Genomic DNA, 19392 nt, shown 5'->3' on the forward strand with positions numbered 1-19392 from the left:
GAGAAGGAATAGGCTACCCATTCTAGTAGCTTGGGCTTCCCTGGTGGCTCAGCTGCAAAACAGGAGACCGGGTTTGATCCTAGGTTGAAAAGATCCCCTAGATGAGTGAACAACTAACCACTCCTGTATTCTAGTATTCTGGCATGGGGTAGCAAAGAGTTAGAGAGGAGTGACTCTTACTTTTTTCTAGAGAGAAGATTACCCTGCTTTTTGATCCAGACTTTTATTTCTTTGGGAACAACTTTTTTCAGAGACAACTTCTCTTTTGAAGTTTTAAATGACTGCAAATGTTTTTATTTTAGTAAGCAAAAAGAAAACTTCTTTCCTTCTTTTTCTTCCCTGTTTCTTTCTTCCTTCCCTTTTTCTTTTCTTTTTGGTTTGAAAGTACCCTCAATGGTATCTCTGATTCTTTCTACATGTATGTACTGTCATCTGTTCATTTTAATTGCTAGCCAAATCTCAAGAGATACAAGACTCAGGAATTTTGTTTTATATCTTTCTACTCTTCCATCCCTTCATCTTGTAGTCTCTCTTGAATTTTTGACTATCAATAATACGGCTATGAGAACACCATTAGTGTTTCATCTAATAACTACTAGGCGGATTTTATAGCTCATGAAAGACATTTAACAAGAATGAAAGCATCATAAGAGAATTTTTCTTTTATGTTGACTGGTTCATTATGTAGCATTCCTTTACTTTTCAAAATACTACATAAATGATTTGGTTAGCCTGATAGAACTTAAATCTTCCAAGTACACATATTTTTAATTACTATTTAAAACCCATTTTCATAGCAAAACCAAATCAGAAAAAAAAATTATCTTATTGCATATTTAGAGAGGGCACAAAAATCATTTGCAATAATAAGACTTAATATTTACATGATGCTATAAGCACAACTTAACAAATTAAGTAATCTTTAGGCAAGCAATTGCATTCTAAAGATTTAAAGCTTTTAAGAGCTGATTGCAAGAGCAAATAAGTTAGGCTTGTTTTTTAGTATCTATGCTGTTACTAGCTTCTGCTCATGCTAAATTAAATTAATATATGTTCTATATATAAATGTTTATATCACATTATACTTATTACATATTGTATATTATGTGCACTACATTATATACATGTCTCAAGATGTGTTTGTATGGACAGAAATATATAAGTATTCTCACTTCTTAGCTCCAAGCTTCTTGTTATGTGATAGAAAATATAGCATTATAAATTAAAATACCTTTATATATGTAAATAATTTTATCTAGGTAGGCTTTTTGAAAGAATCTTTTAAAATGCACATTGTCTGAAAAGCTTTCACATTTTATAATTAAGGTTTGTGCATCCCATGTTGGTTCAGTCATGTCCAATCTTTGCTACCCTATGGACTGTAGCCCACCATGTTCCCCTGTCCATGCAATTCTCCAGGCAAGAATACTGGAGTAACAGATAAGGTATAAAGCTATGCAATAAACTGATGGTGTTCGTTCCAGAAAATGAAAAATTGAATTACCTTCAAGATGTGAAATTGGAATAGTAAGCCCTCAAATACAAGCACAAAATGGAAGTACATCCATATTTTTGTTAAATATCAATTTGTAACCTTATAACTTGCTACTTGAAAAGCCTGACACACATTTTCTAGAAACATTTCTGTGAAATTTTTTTTCTTTTTTTTAAATATTGTTTCATGTTTATTTTACTTTTTAATTTAAATTTATTTATTTTAATTAGAGGCTAATTGCTTTACAATATTGTATTGGTTTTGCCATACATCAACATGAGTCCACCAGGGGTGTACACGTGTTCCCAATACTGAACCCCCCTCCCACCTCCCTTTGGGTCATCCCAGTGCACCAGCCCCAAGCTTCCTGTATCCTGTATCTGGATTGGTGATTCGTTTCTTATATGATTTTATACATGTTTCAATGCCATTCTCCCAATATTTTAAAAGCAGAAAAAAAAGTTTATCTTGGAAACATTCAGTTCAGTTCAGTTCAGGTCAGTTGCTCAGTCACGTCCGACTCTCTATGACCCCATGAATCACAGCATGCCAGGCCTCCCTGTCCATCACCAACTCCCGGAGTTCACTCAAACTCATGTCCATTGAGTCGGTGATGCCATCCAGCCATCTCATCCTCTGTTGTCCCCTTCTCCTCCTGCCCCCAATCCCTCCCAGCATCGGAGTCTTTTCCAATGAGTCAGCTTTTCACATGAGGTGGTCAATGTCCTGGAGTTTCAGCTTTAGCATCATTCCTTCCAAAGAACACCTAGGGCTGATTTCCTTTAGAATGGACTGGTTGGATCTCCTTGCAGTCCAAGGGACTCTCAAGAGTCTTCTCCAACACCACAGTTCAAAAGCATCAATTCTTCGGCGCTCAGCCTTCTTCACAGTCCAACTCTCACATCCATACATGACCACAGGAAAAACCATAGCCTTGACTAGATGAACTTTTTTTGGCAAAGTAATGTCTTTGCTTTTGAATATGCTATCTAGGTTGGTCATAACTTTTCTCCCAAGGACTAAACGTCTTTTAATTTCATGGCTGCAGTCACCATCTGCAGTGATTTTGGAGCCCAAAAAAATAAAGTCTGACACTGTTTCCACTGTTTCCCCATCTATTTTCCATGAAGTGATGGGGCCATATACAAGCTAATTAATAGGGAATTTGGAAATTGCTTTTGCTTTCCCATTTCTATTTAAAAGAAAAACAAATAGGTTCATTCAGTAAATATCCCAAGTAAACAAATAAGTAGAAAAACCTAACATTGTCATCTTACATAGAATCACTGATGTGTTCATTCTTGTTTATGGTATTTTCTGCAAAAAAAAAAAAAAAAATGTGCTATAAAGCTCATGGAAGAATAATATGAAAAAAAAAAAAAAAAAGATTAGGGACCTTGTAGGAATTTGGAAGAACACAATGTTAATTTTTAAAATGACAAATTGCTTTAATGTTTTCATATACCTTGGTTAAGTAATATACTACTATAACTAATATCTCAAAATAAAGGACTATGTGGTTAGTGCCATTCTTATTATCAGCGTTTAATAGATGAGCAAACCTTAAATTGAAAGTCCATAAAACTCTCAGAATCCTTTAGCTAGCAAGTAAAATAGCTGTGATGAGAACATTGGCTATTTATTTTTCCGTTATTCCAAATCCAGAGTTCTTTTTGTCTTTCCACAATATGTTTCACCTGAATTTATAAATAATCTTCTTAAATATTTATTTTGCTTTTAAAATAGCATGGCATATACATTTTATAAGTGAAGGTCTAAACCACTCAAGCATTTGCCTATCTCAAAATACCTTTTCAGTGGGGAAGACCCCTAAATATGGCATATGAATATTTAATTTCTGCATGACCAGTTCTCTATATAGTGCTATGCTATTTGAATAAAATATCCATGAGAGAAATTATTAGGTACAATTTTTATTAGATACCCTTAAGTGCTTAAAAATGTTACCTTTTTATTATTAGCCAATAAATAGATTTGATTGAATATTAATGGTAAAATCATAAGACATTTTAACATAATACCTCTTTATCATGATGCTGTATTCTGTAACAATGCATAATGATACATGTAAACTAATATAAAATACATACCAGAGTTTTATTTGGCTTCCCAGAAGTACAGGTTCTTTTTATAATGACAAACCAAACAAAAGAAGATAAACAATGGTGATAAAATGTCTTACTGTTGATGAAAATGACCAAGAAAAAAATAAAACAAATATCGTCATAGCTTTCACAGAAGTATGAGCTATTTTACTGTGCAGAAATTTAATCTTTGGAGATGGAATTTATGATAGAATTGATTCTCATTCTAAATATCATTTACTATTCTTTCTATGAAATCTGAAAAAAATATTTCCTGATTCTTCATACTCTACCATGTGTAGAAGAGATAGCTAGTGGGTACCTGCTCTGTAGTGTAGGAAGCTCAGCTCAGTGCTCTGTGGCTACCTAGATGGGTGGGATGGGAGAGGGAGGTCCAACAGGGAAGGAGAATTTGTATCCACACAGCTGATTCACCTCACCAGATAGGAGAAACTAACACAACAACGCAAAGCAACTGGTTAAACCCCAATTTAAGAAAAAACAGTGAAAGAATGAGAGTGTGTCATTGCAGGCTAAACATAGATAGTAATGAAAGCATACATTGTACTTTTTCCTTCTTCAAAAGGACCGTAGGGACTTCCTTGGTGAGCCAGTGGCTAAGACTTGAGTTCCCAACGCAGGCAGCCGGGTTCAATCTCCAGGGAATTAGATTTAGAATGGCGCAAGTAAGATTTCTAATGCTGCAATTAAAGATTCTTTCTAAACCACTCAATCGCTTAATTCCCCACTTTCCTCAGTTTCCTTATAGTTGAATTTTAACTACCCTTCTCACGACTACTTCCTTTCTGTTCACTACATTTTTTCTTAATGTTTAAGGTTACTGTGTAACCTTTAAGGTTATATAGTCTAAGGTTGCTTAGACTATATGGCCCATCATATAGTTGGGCTTATCTGTGGTTGATATACATATGGCCCTTTCTGTCACATTAACTCATTCGCTAAAGCTCCACTGAGCTGAACTATGTTTCCAGCATAGTTATTTCTGAGGACACACTTAAAATTCAAAGTCGGTTTAGTTTTGACTATTGATACAAAAAAAATTTTTAAAGATTGCCTACCTGTCGATAAGTTTCAATATCAAATGAACGTAAAACAAAGTGACATATTATCTTCTAGAGTTTTTTCAGCAATAGGAGCCATACTTGGAAATTATACATATGATCAAGTAATATACACATATTTTATTCAATGGGTTTGGAATGGAGAAAAGGTGCGAAAGTCCAGAAGCGATATATTAAAAGATAAAACCACAGGGAAGAGGAGACAACAATGCAAAGATCATCCGATGAACACGGTTGGAAAAAACTCATCTAGATCCAATTTCTGTGCTCTCGTTTTCATTCTTCTTCCAAATGTCATTTAAAAAGCAATACCACTGTCTTTAGAATCATAGAAACAAGACATTTTTAGATCTTAGAAATATAAAGTATCTTATGGCAATTAAAATTCTGAGAAGTCTTTGGGGTTACCATGTCAGTTATTGACAGAACTTGCTGCATTAGGCCCAGAATATAAGTTCAAGGTCCTTTTCATTATGATACAGAGTCCTTCCATGTAACTCGAGCTTTCATAAAAATATAATTTTGCAACAAATAATTATCTCATTTTCATTCTATCTGTAAGAGGTAGAGTATCTTCTGGAAAAATATTTTAGTTTTATATATCTTTATCTTGAGATTTATATGCAGACATATTAAACAGGAATTTAAATAGATAACTTTCTTTTCATAATTGAGATCTGGCCCCAAAGTCCTTAAAATGTACATGATATTGGAAGTCAAAGACACTAATAAGGGTGTTTGATGATAAAGTTACCTTAAAAAAAGAGACCAGAAGAAAATCCTGATATCCTTCCTCTAATTATTATTTTGTGTTTCTTAATGCTTAAGACCTAGAAGAATGCTGCATAGAATGTTGAATTAACTAATGAAATATTAATAATTGCACTCCCTTTAAAAAGGAAGAACCAGAAAATGAAGACATACAGGAAGAGATAAGTAGTAAAAGAACACCAGAAGACCTTAGTGCCACCGAGTCCAGAAGAGGAAGGAAATCCAAGGAGAAATCCAGCAAAACAAAATGTTGATGAGGCCAAACATGGGGAATCTGAATAAACTACAGAGATAGAAACTATAGATATAGAGATATCTATAATAAAGTATAGATATAGAGAACTCCAGAATCCTTAATAACATGGGCTTTTTAGTAAAATGAAGGGGGTAAAAACAAAATTATAGAAATAAGCTACAAACTTGCTCCCAAGATATTCATAGTCTAATGTGTATAGGGGAAAAGAAAAAAAAATAATGATTTGTTACAAAAGATTGAGACAATGTCACAACAGGAAAGAAAAAAAAAAAAAAAAAAGCACTATAGAAGCTCTTAGGTCCCAAGAAGGTTTCTTGGAGGAGGTAATACCTGAGTTGAGTCTTACGGAAAGAGCAATAAACTATACAGAGCAGCACAGTTATGAATGAGCGGTAGGGATGGTTATTAGTGCATTTCAGGTCGTAGAGGTGCACATGCAAAAGCAAAGGGAAAGAAAAGAGCATAGATTTAGAGAACTCAAGTGATTCTTTGAGCTTCTAGTTTACATTATCAACTGTTGGGCCAAGAACTACCTGGCTTCTTTTCTTACCATTCACTTTTTCAAGCTAGTCTAATATATTTAACTGAAAATAAAAATACAATTTCCTTCCTAAAGTTTCTAACTAATTTTGAGCAGGAGTTTTAAGGGCTCTAAATGAATGTTTCCTTTATATAGAAGGAAATAACTCTAAAAGAGGATCAGTATCTTTCCAACCTATACAAATAAATGAAAAGGAAAACATACTCTTTTCAACCTTTTAATACATAGATATATGAAATCAAGAAAAAAACAGTGATCATAATGGTAGAAAAGAAATGTGTCCTAAAGTAACTGTTACGCATTCTAGGAGTAGTTTCCCTGAAAAATATAGTATTTTCTACTCACCAATTAGAGTTTGTAGCAAATTGTTTTTCCATCCATTTATGGTAGTTGGATAGAAAAAGAAAATTTGAGCAATTCAAGGTTATAAAAAAGAAATCTGTTTTGGTAATGACACCATTATTATGGAATTGTGGGGATACAACAGTGAAATAACCTCGTACTTATTTTGTGGTGAGATAGTGAGAAAATTAATGTAAAATCATAAGATGTTAACAGGTGTAGAGAAATGGACGAATACCTTTCTAATGGAAAAATAATAGAAATGTAAATGCTACTTGGGAATCTAACCAACAAATATCATTGAAGAAAAGAACACTTATAAAAATATGTAGCTAGTCAAAAAAATGTATTATACAGCTAAATCTCTTGGGCATATGTTAAGTTTTCTTCATATATTGAATTTAATACCAGGATTACTTATAATTGAGACTTTACAGATGGTATACTTTATATAAATGCAATAAATATATCTAGCTTTTCTATCAACTGTGCATTGTTTAAGAAAGGTAAATACTTAGTTCCACTTACAAGGAAAAGTCTTATGAGGAATTTTAAAAGATAAACCAAAAATGCATATCTTTTAGTATCTGAGCACAGAAATGAGAAATTATGCAACCCATGTCCTAAATCGATCACAAATTGCTATATTATTTTCCACTACAATCTGACATTTACCAAAAATCCAATATTCTAGGGTCAAACATTTATTTTAGAATACCTAATGTATATAGTATTTTACAAAGCAATATCACAAAAGTCAAACTCAATGCTCAAAGAAATTTACATGTGGCCAGTGAAACAGAACACTTTTCTCAATAGATAAGATTGTCTGTAGGTAATATGCTTGGGTTTCAATTTTGAACAATGAATGAAAGACTTAAAATAGAAATACTTGATGGAGAATAAAATCAAATAAAAGAGTAAAGTCATATTACTATAAATACCAAGGACAAAAATTACAAATTGAGAGACTTAGATGATAAGAAGACATGGAAAAATCATGGAAATAAGGTCTCAGAATTTTAATTAAGTATGAATTGTATAATATGAACTTGAAAATGCTAAAAATACTATATATGCATTGTATCCTTATGTCAGTGAACCAAATTATGTACCTGAGATTTTTAAGGATGATAATTATACAACAGTCTTATGTGGTGGTCAGATCTCAGAGTAACAGGTTGACTTCTTGCCAACAACCTTTTAAAATGACTTCAAAAAACATTAAAATTAAATTTAGTAATTGATTTGAATTATTTGTTTTTTTTTTTTACTGAACTGGATTCACTGACTAGTTACAAAGCATATAAAATAAAACCTTTCTCTTAAAAGAACTGTCATAATATGAGATGGCAAGTTGATAGACCAATACCTTTTAAGCATGTGAGAAATGGGATAAATATCATCTAGCAATCCCCTCCTGGGCATATGTAGAAAAACCATATTTAAAAAAAAAATACCTGCACCCCAACATTCATTGCAGCACTATTTATAACAGCCAGGACAAGGAGGTAACCCAAATGCCCATCAATAAATGAATGGATAAAGGAGATATATGTATGTATACATACATAAACATATATATATATAATGGAATATAGCTCAGCCTTAAAAAAAGGATGAAACAATGCCATGTGAGATGACATGAATGAACCTTGAGACTGTCAGCTAAATAAAGATAAATATCATATGATGTTACTTCTATGTGGAATCAAAAAACATGGTACAAATGAATCTATTTACAAAACAGGAATAGATTTACAGATGTAGAAAACAAGCTTTTGGTTACCAAGGGAGAAAAGAAGGGGAAAGGGATAAACTGAGGTATTGGGATTGGCATATACACTCCATTATACTTAAAATTTGGAAATTTGGAAAATTCAGCAAATTTGGAAAACTCAGAAGTGGCCACAGGACTGGAAAAGGTCACTTTTCATTCCAATCCCAAAGAAAGGTAATGCCAAAGAATACTCAAGCTACCGCACAATAGAACTCATTGCACACGCTAGTAAAGTAATGCTCAAAATTCTCCAAGCCAGGCTTCAGCAATACGTGAACCGTGAACTTCCAGATATTCAAGCTGGTTTTAGAAAAGGCAGAGGAACCAGAGATCAAATTGCCAACATCCGCTGGATCATCGAAAAAGCAAGAGAGTTCCAGAAAAACATCTATTTCTGCTTTATTGACTATATCAAAGCCTTTGACTGTGTGGATCACAATAAACTGTGGAAAATTCTGAAAGAGATGGGAATACCAGACCACCTGACCTGCCTCTTGAGAAACCTACATGCAGATCAGGAAGCAACAGTTAGTACTGGACATAGAACAACATACTGGTTCCAAATAGGAAAAGGAGTACGTCAAGGCTGTATATTGTTACCCTGCTTATTTAACTTCTATGCAGAGTACATCATGAGAAACACTGGGCTGGAAGAAGCACATGCTGGAATCAAGATTGCAGGAAGAAATATCAGTAAGCTCAGATACGCAGATGACACCACCCTTATGGCAGAAAGTGAAGAAGAACTCAAAAGCCTCTTGATGAAAGTGAAAGTGGAGAGTGAAAAAGTTGGCTTAAAGCTCAACATTCAGAAAATGAAGATCATGGCATCTGGTCCCATCACTTCATGGGAAATAGATGGGGAAACAGTGGAAACAGTGTCAGACTTTATTTTTCTGGGCTCCAGAATCACTGCAGATGGTGACTGCAGCTATGAAATTAAAAGATGCTTCCTCCTTGGAAGGAAAGTTATGACCAACCTAGATAGCATATTCAAAAGCAGAGACATTACTTTGCCTACAAAGGTCCGTCTAGTCAAGGCTATGGTTTTTCCAGTGGTCATGTATGGATGTGAGAGTTGGACTGTGAAGAAGGCTGAGCGCCGAAGAATTGATGCTTTTGAACTGTGGTGTTGGAGAAGACTCCTGAGACTCCCTTGGACTGCAAGGAGATCCAACCAGTCCATTTTGAAGGACATCAGCCCTGGGTGTTCTTTGGAGGGAATGATGCTAAAGCTGAAGCTCCAGTACTTTGGCCAGTACTCATGCGAAGAGTTGACTCATTGGAAAAGACTCTGATGCTGGGAGGGATTGGGGGCAGGAGGAGAAGGGGACAACAGAGGATGAGATGGCTGGATGGCATCACCGACTCAATGGATGTGAGTCTGAGTGAACTCCGGGAGTTGGTGATGGATAGGGAGGCCTGGAGCGCTGCGATTCATGGGGTTGCAAAGAGTTGGACACGACTGAGTGACTGAACTGAACTGAACTGAACTGTACTCTTTATTCAAAATAGTCTTATTTTCAGTGATTTACAATCCCATGGAAGCTTGGTATCTTGAAGCACACTATCTAAACATGAGAATTCTAAAGGTCCTTGTGTTTCATACTTGTTCTGAAAAAATATTGCCTTCTTAATGTGCAATACATCTTTACATATATACACTTAAAATAATGTCAGTTTTATGTAGCTATAGACAAAGCATAAAGGTATTTAAAACAAAAAGTAAGTTGAAGCATATAAATTATAAAATAACACTATGAAAAGAACAAAGAGAATTGGCAGAGAAGGAGAGCCAGAGAGGTCCATAACATTGTCTTCCTAGTTGGGCACCCAGTTTAGCTCATCCTCATCCCTGTGCATAGACCCTATTTTAGAATATTTTCCAATTGAGGAAATTGCTTGCAGTAATCCCTCCTTATCTATCATTGCACTTTTTTTGATTTCAGTTACTGAAGGTCAATCATAGTCTGAAAACATTAAACTGAAAATTCCAGAAATATAAAATTTATAAGTTTTAAATTGCACATCACTCTAAATAGTGGGATGAAATCTTGTGCTGTCTCTGTGCCACTTAGGACATGAATCAGCCCTTTGTCCAGCATATCCACATTGTATACTTGACCAGCCCATAAGTCACTTGGGAGTCATCTTGGTTATCAGATCAACTATCTTGCTATAACAGTGCTTGTGTTCAAGTCACCCTTATTTTACTTGATAATGGTCCCACAGTGCAAGAGTAATGATGTTGGCAATTTGGATATTCTCTTACAGGGCCTCATCTAAGAACTAAGCATTATCATAGGTATGTATGTACAGTAAAAGATGAGTATATGTATAAGTCAGTGGCTTCCCTGGTAGCTCAGCTGGTAAAGAATCTGCCTGCAATGCAGGAGACCCCAGTTCGATTCCTGGTTTGGGAAGATCCCTGGAGAAGGGTTAGGTTACTCATTCCAGTGGTCTTGGGCTTCCCTGGTAGCTCAGCTGGTAAAGAATCTGCCTGCAGTGTGGGAGACCTGGATTCGATCCCTGGGATGGGAAGATGCCCTGGAAAAGGGAACAGCTACCCACTCCAGTATTCTGGCCTGGAGAATTCCATGGACTGTATAGTCCTTGGGGTCGCAGAGAGTCGGACACGACTGAGCGACTTTCACTTCATGTCAGGAGTCAGTCCTGTAAGTTTCAGGCATCCACTGGGAGTCTGGGACCACAGTCCCCATGGATGAAGGGGCACTACTGTATAATTTAAATTATAAAGTGCTTAGTCACAACGTGATGCTTTTCAAATATTTGGAGATGTTAGTCTTTAAAAAAAGAAATTGACATATTTCATGATGGCACATAGATCAAAAAATAGATTAACCATTACTTAGAGACAGATATGCTATACATAAGATAGACTATAATAATACTTGCTATACCAAAGGCTTCTCTTTTTTCTCCCCAGAAACAATGAGTAACTGATCACTGTAAGTATAAATCTGCACAGTATGCTTGTGCAGAGTGGCTTATTTCCAAATTCAGTTAAAAGTGAAATAGCCTTTAAGATAGCATCTCATACTGAAAACCTACAGATTGCCTAAACAATGAAAGGAAGAAATAAAACACGAAACTTATTTCTTCCTTACTATTTTTTCACTATTTTTAGAAATATGCTTACAATGTTATCTATTTTTATCATATTTTTCTTTTTAAAATGTGATGAAACTAAGTCAGCCTGACTAGAATTTATTTCAGCTCGGTAAAGTGGATCTAAAAATTATGTACAACAGATGAATGAAGAGTTATTACAATTAATGAAAGCAAAAACTGTAAGGGAAGTCATATCATTTGAGAAGCTTATTTCTCTCAAGAGTACTGTTGTAACTGTTGGCACCATGGTCATAGAAAGAGCCCCTGACTCTACCCATTAACCAGCTAAGATACCTTGGGCAAGCTTCATAGTCCCTCTTGGGCTCAATTCTTTCATCTGTGACTAAAAGGATTTAGTCAAGATGATCTCTAAGATGATCCCAATCTCTATGGCTTTATTACTTTAGGTACCACGTAGTACCATATCAAGAGAAGAATATCATTTATTGATTTCTGTACTTTATCTTTAAAAATGAATTGCATTAAAAATTTCTCAGGTGGAAATCTTTCATATTATCAAAATAACTGAAAATACAACCTTTAAAAATAATGTTTTTCAGTTTTGTTTATAGGCTTTCATGGGGGGAAAAAAAAACACATTTCCTATCAAGAGGTTATAAGCAATAGAGCCATTTTTATAGAAACTCAGACAAAGTTATATATTTTTAGATATTTTCCAGCCAGTCTCAGGGATAAATGCCTTTATCACCTACAGTTATCTTTGGAATTAAATCTTTTGAGAGATGAATGCTGTAGACTATTTAATGCTTCAGCAGGTTTAGAAGCCTAAAACTTGTAAAAAGTTAAAATGTTTTTCCTTTTATTTCATATTCATTTTAAGTCTTTACTGTTGCTCTTGAAACAGACCCTTTAGAAACAACAACAAAAATATGTTAATGATTACCTAGCCCAGTTTCTGCATTTCTAAACCAGGACCACACATTCTTTTCCTTCCTCCCATCAAGAGGTGAAAGCTAGAAGACTTGCCCTCGAAGCTCTAAGGCACCTATGAGAAGTTCCACTACATTGTGGTGGTTGTCATGCTGGAGAAACCACCCGGAAAAATTCTAGTTGATGATCCAAGCTGAGGTTAGCCTTCCTGCCATTCCCAAAGAAGCATCATATGACTAGAACTGGTTTTGTACCATCCAAACCAGCCCATCTGCCAGTTGAATACCACTGAGTGACTTCCATCAAAGTCATGTGAAAAAAAAAAAAAGAATCACTCATTTGAATGCTGCCAATTTATGGTTTCCTAAAATTATTAAATATACATAATAAAATTATTGTTTTAGGCAATTAAGTTTGGATAGCTTTCTCTCTCTCTCTTTTTGTTTTTAATGCAGCAATAGGCAAATAGAATTTGGTATCTGGAAGTGAGATACTAACATTACAAAGCCTAAAATGTGTGACTTTGGTTTGGGGGCCAGACAACAGGAAAAAGCCTGACAAGCCTAGAAGTGACTGGCATAGACGACTTAATGAAGATTGGAAAAAAAATACTATATTGAGAGCTGGCAGAAAGTATGGTAATCCTGCCACTCAAGGTAACCTGAGAAATATAAAATGTACTTAATGAACTTGATAATGTCTCTAAGATGATTTTCTGGGCAAAGTGGTGAAGGTGCCACCTGGTTTCTTGCAGCTGTCTACTAAAACGAGAGAGAAGCAAGATGAACTGAGTAAATCACCTGTTAATAGAATATGGAGTGAATGTAAAAGACTTTGGACAGGCTTTCCATGCAGCAAGCTCTCCTGAAGACAAGAGACAGTCTCAGGGTAAAGATTAAATCTGAGGCACTTTGAGGAGAACCCAGTCTCAGTGAATGCAGGCTGTGGTCATAAGGTCATTTGTTAGGACTTAAGTCTTTATCTTTGTTAGAAAAAAAGAAAAAGAAAGAGAAAAAAAAAGCATGCCATACAGATGGCCTCAGACACACAATAGGGCTTAGGGCACAAAGAGAAGTCTCACAGGAAAACCACCTGTTTATGAATGAAATTAATAAACAATCTGGGAAGCCTGGCATGCTGCAGTCCATGGGGTCACAAAGAGTTGGACACAACTGAGTGGCTGAACAGCAATAGTAATGGAAGAGCGTTATTTTCGAGTTCAGCTGACGACTATAGCCCAGGTAACAGCCTTCTAGGTAGCTCCAAGAAATTGCTCCATAGAAGCATGGTTTTCAGAACAGTTTTGTATCTTGTCGGAACATAGAACATCAAAGAGGTTAGGGATACATTCCTTCAAGGTTTCAAAAAAGAAAAAAGGATCAACCCATACACAGCAAGTTAGTATGAACTTGGTACCTAGGAAGTCAGTCTTATCATTGAAGGAATGCCAGTATTGGCATCCTAAGAAGGGAGGCATTTAATCTTTATTCTAACGGTCATTTTTTACTTCTGGTCAATGGTCTCTTTCATAGGCCACAAGTAGGCTATTCTAGTTGGCATAAAATTTAAGTTAACCCCAGTATAAGCCAGAATGATTTCCCCATATCCAATATGTGAGAATTTTCTTTTAATAACGAGTTAGAGAAAATTTAGTTATATCTTAAATAGATTTATGGATATCATTTTAAGGATTATATTAGCATAGATTGAGAGGGACAGAAAGAATTTTAAAAATTAAGAAGGCCCAAATTCTATAAGAAGGAAAAAAGTTGAAGAAAAATGGATTTTAAGAAACCTAGAGTTTATAGGAAAAGTTACGTTATAAGGACAAGGAAGTTTTCAGATGGCATGTCTAAAACCAAAAGTCATGTAGAATTATGCTCAGAGATCAAGACTGAGCTTTAATTAGGGAAATAAAGGCTTCTACCAGATTATATTTAAGAATTACTGTAGGACAGTGATTGCTACATGTTTCTCGTTTTTCCCCTTCTGGAACAGAAATGTTTACTCTTCTTATCTTATGCTTTTCTCATCTTGAGACATTAGGTGGAAGGGGGCAGATAATTTGTCTCTCATCTTCATAAGTCTTTAGATCAAGAGCAACTTTATCCAAGGAATAAAAGCTAAGGAGATATGTCTGTAGCTAGATTTGATTTCAATGACAAGATCCAGGACCTTGTACCTGAACTTTATAGAATAACAGGATGAGCTTTTTGGTGGTTATCGGATGAAGAAGGAAGATTAGTAATTTTGAAGGCAGGGCAAGGACTTATGTGGTTTCAAACACGGAAGCATATTATTTGAAATTTCTCTTGATATTCAGGGTTTGTGGTCCCCCACCTTAAATATGCACTTGATTGGATCTGCTTCAACCAACTAAGCAGGAAAGAAGTGGAGCTAGATTGTAAAACTTCACACAACTTTTACCTTCTTCTCTAGAAGAATTTCTCTTGGTACCTGGACCCACCATGTAAAAATTCTAGATTCCTTGAGGTGGCCATACTTGAAGAGGCCACCATTAGCTATTTTGTCAACAATTTCAGCTGAACTCAGCCTTTCCAATATACCCACCAAGTCACCATATAAGTAACAGATTTCTGCCTTCCCATCCAAATAGTTTTAACAATTAAATATGATCAAAAGACTTCTATTGGGCCACATAGAAAAGCAGAATTATCCATCCAAGCTCTACTGGATGTCCTAACCTGCAAAACTTATAGACTGCAGTAGAATGATTGTAGGGTTTTTACCATTAGCTTTTGTGATCATTTGTCCAGCAATAGATAACTGGAATACCAACCCTTCTTTTTACAAGATAGATCTTTAGCAGAAGAATTATAGCAAGGAGGAATGAAGTAATTTGCACAAGTTCATGCAACGATGAGGGGGAGGACAAGGATGCAAAGCCAAGATCTATGTCTTATTTTTATTTCCACTATACCTCATTGTCCTGACAAAGTACATTTTTAATATACAGTGCTATCTTAAAAAGTTTAGAAATTAATCAGCTTTATGAAGGTCAAATATTTATTGTTCTTTTTTCTGTGTTACTTTTAATCTCATTGTCTTCTACTATTTAACATTTTTTTGTTTTTTACTATTTGATATTTTTAAAGCTCAGCCCACATATGAAGAAAATAAACATAGGTGAATTCTTAATTCTTATAAGGCTTCAAATTAGAAATTCTTTATTTCTGTGATGAAGATTTATGACCAGATTTATTCCTTTACCTCATGCACTGTCATCCCTTATAACTTTAACTAGAAAAGCTTAATCCAGACCCAGGATCAAGAAAGATTCCCATTAGATAGAATTTAAATGCTCCAGTCCAGTAAATTAGCATTTCAACACTGAGATGACTTCTTGGAAACTTCACTCATTTCCTTTAGTCACATTCTTCTTCCTAGATTTGGTTTTGAGATGAAGCCATCTTATATTCTATGTCAAGTAGCTGTATCGCCCTCCTTTGTTTAACCTTGTGCCACGATCCCGGTTTGGATTTCCTGCACATTTCCTCTCCATAACTAGGATTTTAGTCCCACCATAGTCCCCCACTGTAGATTCTTCAGTCTAATCTGTCTTGAGAATTTTAGCCCTGAAGCAAGAATTACGCTTATCCTCTTCAATTTCCATGGTGTTTCTGTAATTCTGTCTAGAATCTTTGTTTTAGTCCTTAGCTGCCTTAACTTAAAGTTACTAACACCGAACTTACACTCTTGCTGGTCTTTCTGGACTGCAGATGGCCTGTGATGGCCTGCCTGTCTGTCCGGCTGCCTTGCTCCATCGTCGCCTAGTACCCATTGTTGTAATATTCAGATGAAATACTTTGTCTCTTTGCTTAGATTGCTGTCACTTGATTCTTATGCAATTTCCAAGAGCTGATTTTATGTCAGTGTTAGTTTTTAGTCTCCCACTTCTATCCAATCTAAACTCTTTCTACCAGTATTAAGTCCCAGACTAGTTACAGAACAATTGCTACAGACAGCTAACGGGAAATCATATCACTCTAATAACTAAAACTACATTGTAAATCAGCTGTTAATAAAATTTTATTAAATATTTCCCTTTTTTCATAACATTGAAAAAAATACTTCTGTTGGCTTTCTTCCTCATCTTTGACAGAAATAATAACTAAAGGCCATAAATTTAGAAACTGAATCTCAGTGCTTTTAATGTGTACATTTTACAAAGCTCTGACTTTCAGGTCACCTACTGTTTCAGGGAAAGGGATAGTTTTTACACTGGCTTCTCAAAACAGTATTCTCACAGTGGAAAAATATGACATACCTATTTATATATAAAGTCATAACTTTTCTCTGTGATGCACTGAAATAAAGCATAGGACTGTAATGTTTATGGTGGTTTTTCCCTAGGGGGGAAAAAAGTTTATTATTCTAAACTGAATTCCTGAGCAAACATGACTAAAAATAAATATTCATATCAGCTATTGTAATCATTTACAAAATAAGGGGAAAATGTTGCAATTTTTTTTTAATGTGCTTCATTACACTGTCTTCCCAAATGGTGCAGTGTGGTAAAGAATTTGCCTGCCAATGCAGGAGACACAAGACACATGGGTTCAATCCCTGGATCAGGAAGATGTCCTGGAGAAGGAAATGGCAGCCCACTCCAGGATTCTTGCCAGGGAAATCCCAGGGACAGAGGAGCCTAGTGGGCTATAGTCTATGGGGTCTCAAAGAATCCACTGAGCTACTGAACACACACTCACATTATATTGGCCTGGGTCCAATCAGGAGACAGAGACACATAGTAACTTAAGTAGGAGGCGTTGATATAAAGAATTATTAAGCTATGATAGAATCTTAACTATAAAAAGAAAGAGAACTCTCAAGTGTACTCTGAAGGGTTTATCTGACTTTGCCTAGAGCAAACGTGGCTAAGTAAGGACGTACTTCCCTTCACAGGGTTCCCACCACTCCACCCCTCAGGGCAGGGCAGGGTTCAGGACTAGAGAAGAGTGAAGTCCGCTGTATTGTCAGAGCCAAAGCTTGTTTACGGGGATGATGCAAGCATGGAAGAAAACCTCCGCGCTGGGGCTGCGTGGTCACCAAAAGCTGTGTGTTCTGGGGGCACAGACGGGGCTGAGTGACACTGCGTGTTCCCGCACACCTGCTCCTTGGCATGCGGTGTGGCACATACAAAAAAACCCCCAAAGCATCACTTAAAGCAGCCCCTTTCTGCCTTTCTCCAGCGCCCTCTACCGACACAGCTTAAAATCATGCTTACCGTAAAAGAGAAAATAGAGCTTATCAAATGTGGAGTTGTGAGACAATACATGGATAACCGCCATGCACATCATATGGAGAAGGAAATGGCAACCCGTTCCAGTATTCTTGCCTGGGAAATCCCATGGACCGAGGAGCCTGGCGGGCTACAGTCCAGAGGGTCTTAAAGAGTCTGAAATGACTGAGCGTGCACACAACACACGCACGCACACACACGGCATACAGGCTCTCTCACCGTGTTGTTACTGTATATTAAAAACAAATTAAATGACTCTTTTCTGTCATATATTTAGCCTGTAAGTGTTGTAACCAATACGCAGTAAAAAATAAAAATAATTATAAATGTTTCAGCATTTTAAAACATTTAGGTGAATACGACTGATGGTCTAGATCTTTTAGTTTCCCTCCAAATTGAACCTGATAGCACCTTGGCTCCATTTAATTTTATCTGTGCTGTCAGAAACAGTGTAAATTAAATTCCACAAGCTTTATATGAATTTTATATTTGGCTTTTATTGATATTACATATAAAAATTGACATCCACGTCTTAATTTGTTTTAGTTTCTATTTTAGTCTTCAAATACATGATGGTGGCAATAGGACACAGCAATAAATGCTAAACTGTGATGCAGCTTACAGCAAATGCCTGGACACAGGCTAGTCTTATGAAAAGGCACAAGCTACGCTTACGGCCTGATGTGATTAGTCACAAGTAATCTTTCTGTGCTCAGCTCAAAATATATTTCACTATTCCAACATTGGCAAGTGGAGATCCCTACAATAGTAGGCATTTTTTGTACTATACAAAAATGAAGATACTTCCAAAGAATTTGACCCCTTTGGGGTTATCTAAACTTATTCTGAATGAGAGATTGAAACTACTGGAAGAGTGTTTGTCAGCATGCTAAATGTGAACCCCTTTGAACTTCTTGCATTAACAACAATGCGTTAACTAACTTAATGTAATCTTTGTCTCACCCTAAGTTAAGGAATTATTTACACTGGAGATCATTAACATAATGATATTTTTAAACCAAAATTGTGTTTCTGAATGCCTTAATCTCCCAGGAGCAATGGAACTCATTCTAGAATTAGATTTATGCTTCTCGTTTCCATGTAAGCTAAGTGATTTTGTTCTAGAAATTGTCACATGGTAAGCCTAGTTAATTAAAGATGTGTGGTCTGGAGTCAAAATTTTGACTTTTAGATTTATATATGCATTTATTTATCTTCAAAGTCTTTTAGCCAATATAATCCTCTGTGCTGCAGAAAGACGGTTTAGCTGTGAGCCAGAGGGACTCAGTGACTTCTCTGGTAGCTCAGTCAGTAAAAAATTTGCCTGCAATGCAGGAGACACGGGTTCAATTCCTGGGTCAGGAAGATCCCCTGGAGAAGGCAATGACTTCCCACTCCAGCATTCTTTCCTGAGAAGCCCCATGGACAGAGGAACCATGGTCACAAGGAGCTGGATATCATTCACAGAGATACAGTTGAAAGAATACTGTTCTCACTCAAGTCGGTTGTGACTTAACTGGACTTTAACAAGCTAATCTGAAAACTTAGTTTTATGTCTTTGAAGCTAATTATTTCTTTCAAATAAGATTAAACAGTAGCATATATCTACATATATATGTTTTAAGAAAACTAGAATGTATATATTTTGGAACACAGATGTTCAAGTATTTTAATACATAATTTAATCTCTAATTTGACGAAAGGTGACCTTAGGCATATCCCTATTAACACATT

Source organism: Bos taurus, chromosome 12, assembly GCF_002263795.3.
Source record: "Bos taurus isolate L1 Dominette 01449 registration number 42190680 breed Hereford chromosome 12, ARS-UCD2.0, whole genome shotgun sequence".
Classification (NCBI taxonomy): domain Eukaryota; kingdom Metazoa; phylum Chordata; class Mammalia; order Artiodactyla; family Bovidae; genus Bos; species Bos taurus.